Source organism: Triticum urartu, chromosome 5A (assembly GCF_056163025.1).
Source record: "Triticum urartu cultivar PI428250 chromosome 5A, HENAU_Tu73, whole genome shotgun sequence".
Classification (NCBI taxonomy): Eukaryota; Viridiplantae; Streptophyta; class Magnoliopsida; order Poales; family Poaceae; genus Triticum; species Triticum urartu.
In genome coordinates this window covers 530,203,260-530,218,352 of record NC_141877.1, presented here as the reverse complement: position 1 = coordinate 530,218,352, position 15,093 = coordinate 530,203,260, and positions in this window count along the sequence as shown.

Genomic DNA, 15,093 nt, shown 5'->3' with positions numbered 1-15,093 from the left:
TGATAATCGGGACCACTCCCAATGATGACCGTAGTTTAAGGAGTTCATGTATTCACTATGTGCTAATGCTTTGTTCCGGTTCTCTATTAAAAGGAGGCCTTAATATCCCTTAGTTTCCAATAGGACCCCGCTGCCACGGGAGGGTAGGACAAAAGATGTCATGCGAGTTCTTTTCCATAAGCACGTATGAATATATACGGAATACATGCCTACATTACATTGATGAATTGGAGCTAGTTTTGTGTCACCCTATGTTATGAATGTTACATGATGAACCCCATCCGGCATAATTATCCATCACTGATCCGGTGCCTACGAGTTTTCCATATACTGGTTTATGCTTATTTACTTTCCCGCTGCTACTGTTATAATCACTACAAAATACCAAAAACATTACTTTTGCTGTCTTTACTTTTGTTGCCGCTACCACCACTATCATATTACTTTGCTACTAAACACTTTGCTGTAGATACTAAGTTTCCAGGTGTGGTTGAATTGACAACTCAGCTGCTAATACTTGAGAATATTCTTTGGCTCCCCTTGTGTCGAATCAATAAATTTGGGTTGAATACTCTACCCTCGAAAGCTGTTGCGATCCCCTATACTTGTGGGTTATCAAGACTAATTTCTGGCGCCGTTGCCGGGGAGCATAGCTCTATTCTTTGAGTCACTTGGGATTTATATCTGCTAGACACTATGAAGAACTTGAGAGATCCAAAAACCAAGATCTATCCCTCAACTACGAGGGGAGGTAAGGAACGGCCATCTAGCTCTGCACTTGATTCACCTTCTGTTATGAGTAAGTTTGCGACACCTAGACCTGCTTCTGCTATTCGTTCTGATATGTCGCATGTTATTGATGATGCCACTTCTGCTATGCATGATACTTATGATGAAACTGCTTCTATGCCTGATACTACTGTGCCCCTTAGTGAATTTCTTGATGAAAAAATTGCTAGGGCTAGAGAAAAAGAAATTATTGAATCTGAATACGATGATGATAGTGATGATGAAAATATGCCTGTTATTCGTGAGGGCTATCTTTTTGATATGGAATCTTCTGCCGCTATTTTAGCTTGCAAAGATAGATATGAGCTTAAGAGGTTATCAATTAAATGGAACAAAGAATCACTTAGAGATAAAATGAAACCCGACCCTGCTTTTGCTACTTCACCTATTTGTGTCCCTCATAAGGAGTATGAATTCTCTGTTGATCCTGATATAATTACTTTGGTTGAATCTGATCCGTTTTATGGCTATGAATCTGAAACTGTTGTGGCACATCTTACTAAATTAAATGATATAGCTGCCCTGTTTACTAATGATGAGAGATCGCTTTACTTCTATATACTCAAAATATTTCCGTTCTCATTAAAGGGTGATGCTAAGATATGGTTTAATTCTCTTGATCCTGGTTGTGTGCGTAGTCCCCAGGATATGATTTATTACTTCTCTGCTAAATATTTCCCTGCTCATAAGAAACAAGCTGCTTAGAGGGAAATATACAATTTTGTGCAAATTAAAGAAGAGAGTCTCCCACAAGCTTGGGGGAGGCTTCTCAAGTTACTTAATGCTTTGCCTGATCATCCTCTTAAGAAACCCGAAATACTTGATATCTTTTATAATGGACTAACCGATGCTTCCAGAGATTACCTGGATAGTTGTGCTGGTTCTCTTTTCAGGGAAAGAACACCGGATGAAGCTGAAATCCTATTGAATAATATGTTGACAAATGAAAATAATTGGGCACCTCCTGAGCCAGCTCCTGAGCCAACTCCTGCTCCAATTACTGAGTCTATTGCTAAACTAACTCCGAAGAAGAGAGGTGTTCTATTTCTCAGTCCCGAAGATATGCAAGAGGCAAAGAAATCTATGAAAGAAAAAGGTATTAAAGCTGAAGATGTTAAGAATTTACCTCCTATTGAAGAAATACATGGTCTTAATATACTGCCTGTTGAAGAAACATATGATCTCAATTCTTTATTTACTGAAGAACCTCCTGATGCCGATATCTCAACACAGGTAGTAAAGGTAAATTCACTTTATAGATATGATAAAGCTGAAGTCCCTCCTACTAAAATTGCTAGTCAGTGCTTGGATGAGTTTGATAATTTTATGTTTAAGCAAGACGACTTCAATGCTTATTTTGGTAGACAATTAAAAGAAAATGCTTATATGATTAGACGCTTGGGTGATTATATGGCTGATATTAAAGGTGAACTTAAACTTGTTAGAAAACATGCTTCTATGGTTACCACTCAAGTAGAACAAGTACTTAAGGCTCAAAAAGAAGTGCTTAATGAAATGAATAGTAAGAAAATGATTATGTTGTTAGAGTGGCTACTAGAACGGGTAAAATGACTCAGGAACCTTTGTATCCTGAAGGCCACCCTAAGAGAATCGAGCAAGATTCTCAAAGAAATAATATTGATGTTCCTAGTTCTTCTAAAAAGAAGAAGAAGAAGAAGAAAAATGATAGAACTGTGCAAACTTCTAGTGAACCTATTGCTGAACCACCTGATAATCCAAATGATATATCTATGTCTGATGCTGAAACACAACCTGGTAATGAACATGAACCTAATAAAAATATTAATAATGATGTTCATGATGATGCTCAACCTAGTAATGATAATGATGTAGAAATTGAACCCGCTGTTGATCTTGATAACCCACAATCAAAGAATCAACGTTATGATAAAAGAGACTTTGTTGCTAGGAAACATGGTAAAGAAAGGGAACCATGGGTTCAGAAACCCATGCCTTTTCCTCTGAAACCATGCAAGAAAAAGGATGATGAGGATTTTGAGCGCTTTGATGAAATGATTAGGCCTATCTTTTTGCATATGAGATTAACTGATGTGCTCAAAACAAATCCTTATGCTAAATATATGAAGGATATCATTACTAATAAAAGAAAGACACCGGAAGCTGAAATTTCCACCATGCTTGCTAATTATACTTTTAAGGGTGGAATACCAAAGAAACTTGGAGACCCCGGAGTACCTACTATACCTTGCTCCATTAAAAGAAATTATATTAAAACTGCTTTATGTGATCTTGGAGCCAGTGTTAGTGTTATGCCTCTCTCTTTATATCGTAGACTTGACTTGAATAAGCTGACACCTACCGAAATATCTTTGCAAATGGCTGATAAATCAACTGCTATACCTGTCGGTATTTGTGAGGATGTGCCTGTTGTGGTTGCAAACGTTACTATTTTAACAGACTTTGTTATACTTGATATTCCCAAGGATGATAGTATGTCTATTATTCTTGGAAGACCTTTTCTTAATACTGTAGGGGCTGTTGTTGATTGCAACAAAGGCAATGTCACTTTTCATGTTAATGGTAATGATCATGCGGTACACTTTCCGAGGAAACAACCTCAAGTTCATAGTATCAACTCTATTGGAAAAAATCCATCGATTATATTTGGAGGTTTTGAATTTCCTCTACCAACTGTCAAGAAGAAATATGATATACTTATTATAGGGGATGTGCATATCCCCATTGAGGTAACCTAGTGATTATTCGAAATTTCTCCGGTTCCATGATTATCGAAATGAGTTTGTTAACAAGACTTGATCAACCTTGTTAGTGGATTCTTTTTGATGAGCATGAGATGGATGAAACTAGAAGCACAACCTTCTGTACCCTCTCTATACTTTCTGTTATTTATATTAAATAAAGTAAAAATAGTATTTTTCTGTCTGTTTCCTGACTTATCCGTGCAATATAAAAATATCCCAAAAATAAAAGTCCTCAGAATGCCATGCCAATTTAATATGATTTTTTCGGGAATATTTGAGGATTTACTGTGCAAAAATTACTGCGGGAGGAGCTGCCACCTGGCCACGAGGGTGGTGGGCGCCCCCCCTATAGGGCGCTCCCTCCTGCCTCATGGGCCCACGGTGGCACTCCTCCACTTATCCCAGCACCCATCTTCTTCCTCTATCTCACACAAACCCGAAAAACCAACTCAAGCACGAGTTCCAGCCACTTTTGTTATGATTTTCAATCTCCTTGCTCAAAGCACCTCTCGCAAAACTGCTTGGGGAGATTGTTCCTTGGTATGTGAGTCCTCCATTGGTCCAATTAGTTTTTGTTCTAGTGCTTTATTCTTTGCAAATTTGTGCTGCATAGGTGACCATGTTCTTGAGCTTGCATGTCAAATTTATATGGTTCTAAGTAGTTCTAATGCTTGATATAGGCTCTAGGCACTTGTAGGAGTAGTTGCTATCAATATTATTGAGTTTGGTTTACTTTTATTTTGAAGTTACTAAAAATTTCAGAATTTTTCAGAGAAAAACAATATGCTTAGGAAGATGTTCCAAGGTGGTTCCTCTAAGAAGCAAGGACCCAGGATTGCTATGCGCGATGCTGACGAGGATCCACCAAGAGACGCTCCAGTACGGCCTTGCGAATGGCCGTCGGAAAATTTTATGGACCGTGCGGGAATTAAAGAAGAATTCAAAGCATATTTGCGCAATTCCGGTCTTAAGGATTTTGAGGCTAACAAATGCCCCCAGTATCATGATCTCACAAGTTCATTTGTGAGGAGGTTTGAGTATTCATCTTCACGTAATTCTCCTTCAGTCATGTTTGATCTCTATGACAAATCTTATACCATGGACTTAGAGGATTTCACTTCTGCTTGCAAACTTCCATCATGGGGTAGTGCTAGGGATCCCCCTAAATCTGAATTTAGAAACTTTCTTGCTAGTATAACTGTGAGGGAATCTAGAGATATAACGCAGGCTACCATAGGGAGCATTCACTTTCCTGCTATACATTATTTTGCTCTCTTCATCGGTAGATGCATAAATGCTAAAGATGAAGCATGTCACATGTGTGTCCCTGATCTTTGCATTCTTAGGAGTGCTGTGTTAGGAGACCAATCTTATCATATGGGAGCCATTGTAGCTCGTAGGTTGCATCATAATAGACATAATGGAGATTTCTTTGGAGGAATTTATGCAACCCGCTTAGCTCATTTTCTTGAGATAGACATTCATGAGGGTGATATGGAGTTGCCTCCTGCATATTTAGATTATGACTATGGCTTCGCACTAGTTTGTCGAGAGGACTGAATCACCTCTCTTATATCGTTTAATTTTTGATAAATGACGTGTTTTCCGTATTACTCTCCCTGCTCCTGCCTTCTTTGATTCACAGACAAAAGAAAGATATGTTATTACCAGAGAGGAGGCAGAAGAGTACGAGAGGAGAGCGGAGGCAGCTCGACTCCACGCTGCAGCTCAGCAGGCGATAACCGCTGCACATCAGTATGATCCCAACTATTCCTCCTCATCACAGTACGACCCCAACAACTATTATTATGGATATCCGCCAGGCCAGCCGTTGCCATAGACCAACTTAGGCCAAAAGCCTAAGCTTGGGGGAGTACGTATTTCTCACCGACATTACATTTATGTTCACACACACTCATTGCTAGATGTCGGTGCTCATACTTTTTCACTGTAATATCCATGCTAGTTTATTTTCTTTTTCCTGCTTTCTTCTTGTGTGTTAGTTAAACCTTAAGAAAAAACAAAAAAATTAGTAGTAGTTTATTTCTCTGCTATAGTAATAATAATTAAGAAGAAAACCCCAAAATATTTCCCGTTATTCTTTTGCTTGTTGGGAGCTTTCCCGTGTAAATAGTTTTATTTCTTTTCTTTGGAGGTCAGTAGGAGAAGACCATAATATAATTGTTGAAGTGGCTCTTATATGCATTATTGTTGATTTAACCAAGAGCCCATATTGCCTTGTATTCTCCTGTTTATTGAATGCTCGCAGATTCCAGATTAGTCCAATGCACGTGCACTCTTATTATTATTCACACCGTTCGGTCGTGCAAGTGAAAGGCAATTATGATGATATATGATGGACTGACTGAGATGAGAAAAGCTGGTATGAACTCGACCTCTTTTGTTTTTGTAAATATGATGAGTCCCTCGTTCTTGATTCAGCTTATTATGAATAAACATGTTTGCAATGACAATTAGAGATCGTAGTTGCTTGTGCCATGCTTGATTAGCTATGAGCTATAAGGATTTACCTTGTGTGCCAACATGCTATTGAGATGATTATGATGTGGTATGATGGGGTGGTATCCTCTTTTGAATGATTTAAGTGACTTGACTTGGCACATGTTCACGCATGTAGTTGAAACAAATCAACATAGCCTTCACGATATTTATGTTCATGGTGGATTATATCCTACTCATGCTTGCATCCAATGTTTATTAATTTTAATGCATGTACATGGCTGTTGTCTCTCTCTAGTTGGTCGCTTCCCAGTCTTTTGCTAGCCTTCACTTGTACTAAGCGGGAATACTGCTTGTGCATCCAATCCCTTAAACCCCAAAGTTATTCTAGATGAGTCCACTATACCTTCCTATATGCGGTATCTACCTGCCGTTCCAAGTAAATTTGTATGTGCCAAACTCTAAACCTTCAAATAGACATTCTGTTTTGTATGCTCGAATAGCTCATGTATCAACAAAGGCTGTCCTTATCTTCCATGTTAGGCGGGTTATTCTCAAGAGGAGTGGACTCCGCTCCTCACTCACGAGAAAATGGCTGGTCACTGGGATGCCCAGTCCCATGCTTTATGCAAACTAAATCAAAATTAATTGCAAACAAAACTCCCCCTGGGACCTGATGTATGTTGGAGGCACTCGTTGTTTCGAACAAGCCATGGATTGATGTTTGTTAGTGGAGGGGGAGTATAAACTTTACCATTCTATTTGAGAACCGCCTATAATGTGTTTAGCATGGAAGATATCGCCATCTCTTAGTTGTTACGTTGACAATGAAAGTATACCGCTCAAAATACAATTTATCTCTATTTCAAAACCGATCTCTGGCACCTCTACAAATCCCTGCTTCCCTCTGCGAAGGGCCTATCCATTTACTTTTATGTTGAGTCATCACCCTCTTATTAAAAGCACTAGCTAGAGAGCACAACCGTCATTTGCATTCATCACTATTAATTTATATTGGGTATGACTATGATTGGATCTCTTTTACCATGAATTACAATGTCTAGTCAGTCATTGATCTTTAAAGGTGCTATTGCATTTATGTTTTGCGGTCTCAGAAAGGGCTAGCGAGATACCATCTTGTTATATCATATTATGATTGTTTTGAGAAACTGTTGTCATCTGAGATTTATTATTATGGCTTGCTAGTTGATTATGCTACTGATATGAGTAATTATGAGACCTGAGAATTATTGCAAATGTGGTTAGTTATGATCTATGCTGAAAACTTGAATACTGGCTTGACATAGTTACAACAACAAGAGCAAACAGAGTTTGTAAAAGTTTTTCTTTCTTTCTTTCAGTTTGTCAACTGAATTGCTTGAGGACAAGCAAGGGTTTAAGATTGCGGGAGTTGATACGTCTCCGTCGTATCTACTTTTCCAAACACTTTTGCCCTTGTTTTGGACTCTAACTTGTATGATTTGAATGGAACTAACCCGGACTGACGCTGTTTTCAGCAGAATTACCATGGTGTTGTTTTATGTGCAGAAAACAAATATTCTCGGAATGACCTGAAACTCCACGGAGCATCTTAGAAAAAACAATAAAAAATCCTCGCCAAAGATGAAGACCAGGGGGCCCACACCCTTCTCACGAGGGTGGGGGCGCCCCCCCTAGAGCGCGCCCCCCTACCTCGTGGGCCCCCTGGAAACCCTCCGACGCCAACTCCAACTCTATATATTTGCTTTCGGAGAGAAAAAATCAGAGAGAAGAAATCATCGCATTTTACGATACGGAGTCGTCTCCAAGCCCTAAAACCTCTCGGGAGGGCTGATCTGGAGTCCGTTCGAGGCTCCGGAGAGGGGGATTCGTCGCCGTCGTCATCATTAACCATCCTCCATCACCAATTTCATGATGCTCACCGCTGTGCGTGAGTAATTGCATTGTAGGCTTGCTGGACGGTGATGGGTTGGTTGACATTTATCATGTAATCGAGTTAGTTTTGTTAGGGTTTGATCCCTAGTATCCATTATGTTCTGAGATTGATGTTTCTATGACTTTGCTATGCTTAATGCTTGTCACTAGGGCCCGAGTGCCATGATTTCAGATCCGAACCTATTATGTTTTCATGAATATATGTGAGTTCTTGATCCGATCTTGCAAGTCTATAGTCACCTACAATGTGTTATGATCCGGCAACCCCGAAGTGACAATAATCGGGAGCACTCCCGGTGATGACCATAGTTTGAGGAGTTCATGTATTCACTATGTGCTAATGCTTTGTTCCGGTTCTCTATTAAAAGGAGGCCTTAATATCCCTTAGTTTCCAATAGGATCCCGCTGCCACGGGAGGGTAGGACAAAAGATGTCATGCAAGTTCTTTTCCATAAGCACGTATGACTATATACGGAATACATGCCTACATTACATTGATGAATTGGAGCTAGTTCTGTGTCACCCTATGTTATGACTGTTACATGATGAACCGCATCCGGCATAATTATCCATCACTAATCCGGTGCCTATGAATTTTCCATATACTGGTTTATGCTTATTTACTTTCCCGCCGCTACTGTTATAATCACTACAAAATACCAAAAACATTACTTTTGTTGTCTTTACTTTTGTTGCCGCTACCACCACTATCATATTACTTTGCTACTAAACACTTTGCTGTAGATGCTAAGTTTCCAGGTGTGGTTGAATTGACAACTCAGCTGCTAATACTTGAGAATATTCTTTGTCTCCCCTTGTGTCGAATCAATAAATTTGGGTTGAATACTCTACCCTCGAAAGCTGTTGCGATCCCCTATACTTGTGGGTTATCAGTTATCTTCCTTTGTTCTGGCTGTGGTCGGTCTTTGAGTGTAATTGGATGATGTATGATTTTTTTATGTATTGTGTGAAGTGGCAATTGTAAGCCAACTCTTTATCCCTTTCTTATTCAGTACATGGGATTGTGTGAAGATTTCTCCTCTTGCGACAAAACTACCATGCGGCTATGCCTCTAAGTCGTGCCCCGACACGTGGGAGATATAGCCGCATTATGGTTGTTACAAGTTGGTAATCAGAGCCATCCCCGACTTAGGAGCCCCCTGCTTGATCGAATCGCTGACGTTGTTGAGTCTAGAACAAAATGTTTTGAGTCTTAGGAATATATATATATATATATATATATATATATCGGAGAGTAGGATTCTTTTTACTCCTTAGTCCCTTCGTCGCTCTGGTGAGGCCTCTTGACGTAGAAGTTTTGACTTTTCTCTCCTCGGATTTCACAAAAAAAATTAGGATCACGCGGGTATCTTGGAATCGTTCCGATAGTCTTGTGACGAGAACATTGTTCTGGGTGCCTCCTGACATTTAGGGGTTGTGGCAGTGTCCCGGGGAGTTGAGCTCCGAGGTGTTGTCGTCAAAATTTTATCGTTGCAGTTCTGGAATACCTGAGTTCGCCGGCATCGAAAATCTCTTTTATGTAGTTGTTGGTGAGATAACCTCGACGTCACCCAGTACTGGGGCAGGAGTTCAGGAGTATTGCCATAACTCGTATAACGGATGCTTTTCGAAGGTTGAGGTACATGATTTCCGAAGGTTTCTTGGTTATGTCTTGAAGGACGGATACAGCTGCATGTAGGGATTGTTAGTTTGAGTGAGATATTATGCTTCCCCTGTATCCCCAACACCTGATTGCATAACCAGAAAGTTTCAGGAGTTTATAAGTGGGAATTCAAGTATCTCGTAGGATATCTTTCCAACAGACACATGATATGATATGGGATCTATCATATGTTTGTTTCCGGCTTATTCTGCAAGCCAAATCCTTTGTTTTGTTTTCAGTTGTGGTATTCGAGTTGTTTCAATGTCAAGTGTTGATTCCATACCTTTTCTAAGTGTTGTTCTCATATTTCGATGTGAATGCAAATCCTCCATGATAATCGACATTGTCATGTCAATCCTTTTCCAACCGATGTCTTTCTCTCCAAGTGGATCCGATCATTTCAACATCCGCAAGATCAACTCAAAGTCTTCTCAACGTTATTTGTTTCATCCGTCCCAAGTTGTCTTTGTTTTCCAGCCCTCCCACCCTTTTCCTTCAAGGAATCAGATTTCTTAATCAAGTATCCATCTTATTGATGTGAAGTCTCTTCATTCTTTCTTCAATGTTCTTACCCGGTGATTTATCATGAAGATGCTCTTCAAGTTTATGATTCTTCATTCTTTTTCTTCTCCGGTGGATTAAATTCAAGCTTTGTAGACAATAATATTAAGGAATGCAGTTTTGACATCCATTTGCCAAATTTCATAATCATAAAATGCGGCAATTTCTAACATGATTTGGGCGGACTTCAGCATCGCTATGGGTGAGAAGGTCTCATCTTAGTCAACTCCTTGAACTTGTCAAAAACCTTTCGCAACAAGTCAAGCATTGTAGACAGTAATATTACCGTCCGCGTCAGTCTTCTTCTTGAAGATCCATTTATTCTCTATGGTTTGCCAATCATCGGGCAAGTCAACCAGAGTCCACACTTTGTTCTCATACATGGATCCCATCTCAGATTTCATGACCTCAAGCCATTTTGCGGAATCTGGGCTCATCATCACTTCCTCATAGTTCGCAGGTTCGTCATGGTCAAGTAACATGACCTCCAGAACAGTATTACCGTACCACTCTGGTGCGGATCTTACTCTGCTTGACCTACGAGGTTCTGTAGTAACTTGATCAGAAGTTTCATGATCATTATCATTAGCTTCCTCACTTACTGGTGTAGGAATTCACTGGAACTGATTTCTCTGATGAACTACTTTCCAATAAGGGAGTAGGTACAATTACCTCATCAAGTTCTACTTTCCTCCCACTCACTTCTTTCAAGAGAAACTCCTTCTCTAGAAAGGATCCATTCTTAGCAACGAATATCTTGCCTTCGGATCTGTGATAGAAGGTGTACCCAACAGTCTCCTTTGGGTATCCTATGAAGACACATTTCTCCGATTTGGGTTCGACCTTATCAGGCTGAAGCTTTTTCACATAAGCATCGCAACCCCAAACTTTAAGAAGCGGCAACTTGGGTTTTTTGCCAAACCACAGTTCATATGGCATCGTCTCAACGGATTTAGATGGCACCCTATTTAACGTGAATACAGCCGTCTCTAAAGCATAACCCCAAAACGATAGCGGTAAATCAGTGAGAGACATCATAGATCGCATCATATCTAATAAAGTACGATTACGATGTTCGGACACACCATTACGTTGTGGTGTTCCGGGTGGCGTGAGCTGTGAAACTATTCTGTATTGTTTCAAATGAAGACCAAACTCATAACTCAAATATGCTCCTCCATGATCAGATCGTAGAAATTTTATTTTCTTGTTACGATGATTTTCCACTTCACTCTGAAATTCTTTGAACTTTTCAAATGTTTTAGACTTATGTTTCATCAAGTAGATATACCCACATCTACTCAAATCATCTATGAAGGTCGGAAAATTACGATACCCGCCGCGAGTATCAACACTCATCGGACCGCATACATCAGTATGTATTATTTCCAACAAGTCTGTTGCTCGCTACATTGTTCCGGAGAACGGAGTCTTAGTCATCTTGCCCATGAGGCATGGTTTGCAAGTATCAAGTGATTCCAAAAGCCCATCAGCATGGAGTTTCTTCATGCGCTTTACACCAATATGACCTAAATGGCAGTGCCACAAATAAGTTGCACTATCATTATTAAACTTATATCTTTTGGCTTCACTGTTATGAACATGTCTATCACTACTATCAAGATTTAGTAAAAAATAGACCGCTCGTCAAGGGTGCATGACCATAAAAGATATTATTCATATAAATAGAACAACCATTATTCTCTAATTTAAATAAATAACCGTCTCGCATCAAACAAGATCCAGATATAATGTTCATGCTTAACGCTGGCACCAAATAACAATTATTTAGGTCTAAAACTAATCCTGAAGGTAGATGTAGAGGTAACGTGCCGACGGCGATCATATCGACTTTGGAACCATTTCCCACGTGCATCGTCACCTCGTCCTTAGCCAATCTTCGCTTAATCCGTATCCCCTGTTTCGAGTTGCAAATATTAGCAACAGAATCAGTATCAAATACCCAGGCGCTATTGTGACCATTAGTAAGGTACACATCAATAACATGTATATCAAATATACCTTTCACTTTGCCATCCTTCTTCTCCGCCAAATACTTGAGGCAGTTGTGCTTCCAGTGACCAGTCCCTTTGAAGTAGAAACACTCAGTCTCAGGCTTAGGTCTAGAATTGGGCTTCTTCACTTGAGGAGCAACTTGTTTGCCGTTCTTCTTTAAGTTCCCCTTCTTCCCTTTGCCCATTTTCTTGAAACGGGTGGTCTTGTTGACCATCAACACTTGATGCTCCTTCTTGATTTCTACCTCCGCAGCCTTTAGCATCGCGAAGAGCTCGGGACTTGTCTTATCCATCCCTTGCATATTATAGTCCATCACGGAGCTTTTGTAGCTTGTTGGCAGTGATTGAAGAACTCTACCAATGAAACTATCAACTGGAAGGTTAACTCCCAGCTAAGTCAAGTGATTGTGGTACCCAGATATTCCGAGTATATGCTCACTGACAGAACTATTCTCCTCCATTTTGCAGCTGTAGAACTTATTGGAGACTTCATATCTCTCCATCCGGGCATTTGCTTGAAATATTAACTTCAACTCCTGGAACATCTCATATGCTCCATGACGTTCAAAACGTCGTTGAAGTCCCGCTTCTAAGCCGTAAAGCATGGCACACTGAACTATCGAGTAGTCATCAACTTTGCTCTGCCAGGTGTTCATAACATCTGGCGTTGCTCCTGCAGCGGGTTTGGCACCTAGCGGCGCTTTCAGGATGTAATTCTTCTGTGCAGCAATGAGGATAATCCTCAAGTTATGGACCCAGTCCATGTAATTGCTACCATCATCTTTCAACTTAGCTTTCTCTAGGAACGCATTAAAATTCAACGGAACAACAGCACTGGCCATTTTTCTACAACAACATAGACATGCAAAATACTATCAGGTACTAAGTTCATGATAAATTTAGGTTCAAATAATCAAATTACTTAATAACTCACACTTAGATAGACATCCCTCTAATCATCTAAGTGATCACGTGATCCATATCAACTAAACCATGTCCGATCATCACGTGAGATGGAGTAGTTTTCAATGGTGAACATCACTATGTTGATCATATCTACTATATGATTCACGCTCGACCTTTCGGTCTCAGTGTTCCGATGCCATATCTGCATAAGCTAGGCTCGTCAAGTTTAACCCGAGTATTCTGCGTGTGCAAAACTGGCTTGCACCCGTTGTATGTGAACGTAGAGCTTATCACACCCGATCATCACATGGTGTCTCGGCACCATGAACTATAGCAACGGTGCATACTCAGGGAGAACACTTATACCTTGAAATTTAGTGAGAGATCATCTTATAATGCTACCACCGTACTAAGCAAAATAAGATGCATAAGGATAAACATCACATGCAATCAATATAAGTGATATGATTTGGCCATCATCATCTTGTGCCTTCGATCTCCATCTCCAAAGCACCGTCATGATCACCATCGTCACCGGCTTGACACCTTGATCTCCATCGAAGTGTCGTTGTCGTCTCGCCAACTATTGCTTCTACGACCATCGCTACCGCTTAGTGATAAACTAAAGCAATTACATGGCGATTGCATTTCATACAATAAAGCGACAACCATATGGCTCCTGCCAGTTGCCGATAACTTTGTTACAAAACATGATCATCTCATACAACAATTTATATAATCACGTCTTGACCATATCACAACACAGACCTGCAAAAACAAGTTAGACGTCCTCTACTTTGTTGTTGCAAGTTTTACGTGGCTGCTACGGGCTTAGCAAAAACCGTTCTTACCTACGCATCAAAACCACAACGATTTTTCGTCAAGTTTGTTGTTTTAATCTACAATAAGGACCAGGCGTAGTCACACTCGATTCAACTAAAGTTGGGGAAACACACACCCACTAGCCACCTGTGTGCGAAGCACGTCGGTAGAACTAGTCTCGCGTAAGCGTATGCGTAATGTCGGTCTGAGCCACTTCATCCAACAATACCATCGAATCAAAGTATGACATGCTGGTAAGCAGTATGACTATTATCGCCCATAACTCTTTGTGTTATACTCGTGCATATAACATCTACGCATAGACCTGGCTCGGATGCCACTATTGGGGAACGTAGTATTTAAAAACATTTGCCTACGCACACGCAAGATCCATCTAGGTGATGCATAGCAAAGAGCGGGGAGAGTGTGTCCACGTACCCTCGTAGACCAAAAGCGGAAACGTTTAGTAACACCGTTGATGTAGTCGAACGTCTCCGCGGTCCAACCGATCCAAGTATCAAACGCACGACACCTCTGCGATCTGCACACGTTCAGCTCAGTGACATCCCTCGTACTCTTGATCCAGCTAAGGCCGAGGGAGAGTTTCGTCAGCATGACGGCGTGATGACGATGATGATGAAGGTACCAACGCAGGGCTTCGCCTAAGCACTACAATGATATGACCGAGGTGGAAATATGTGGAGGGGGCACCGCACACGGCTAAGACAACTGTCAACTTGTGTGTCCTAGGGTGCCCTCCTCCCCACGTATATAAAACATGGAGGGGGAGGCCGGCCGGCCCTCATAGGCGCGCCAAGGGGGGAGGAATCCTCCTCCTAGTAGGAGTAGGACTCCCCCCTTTCCTAGTCCTACTAGGAGAAGAAGGAAGGAGGGGGCGCCGCCCCTCCCCCTAGTCCAATTCGGACTAGGCCCATGGGGGGCGCGCGGCCAGCCCTTGGCAACCCCTCTCTCTCCCCTAGGCCCAATAAGGCCCATTACTTCTCCGGTGGTTCCGATAACCCTTTCGGCACTCTGATATATATCCGATGACCCGGGGAACTCATCCGGTGTCCGAATATAGTCATCCAATATATCAATCTTTATGTCTCGGCCATTTCGAGACTCCTCGTCATGTCCATGATCACATCTAAGACTCCGAACAACCTTCAGTACATCAAAACACATAAACTCATAATAC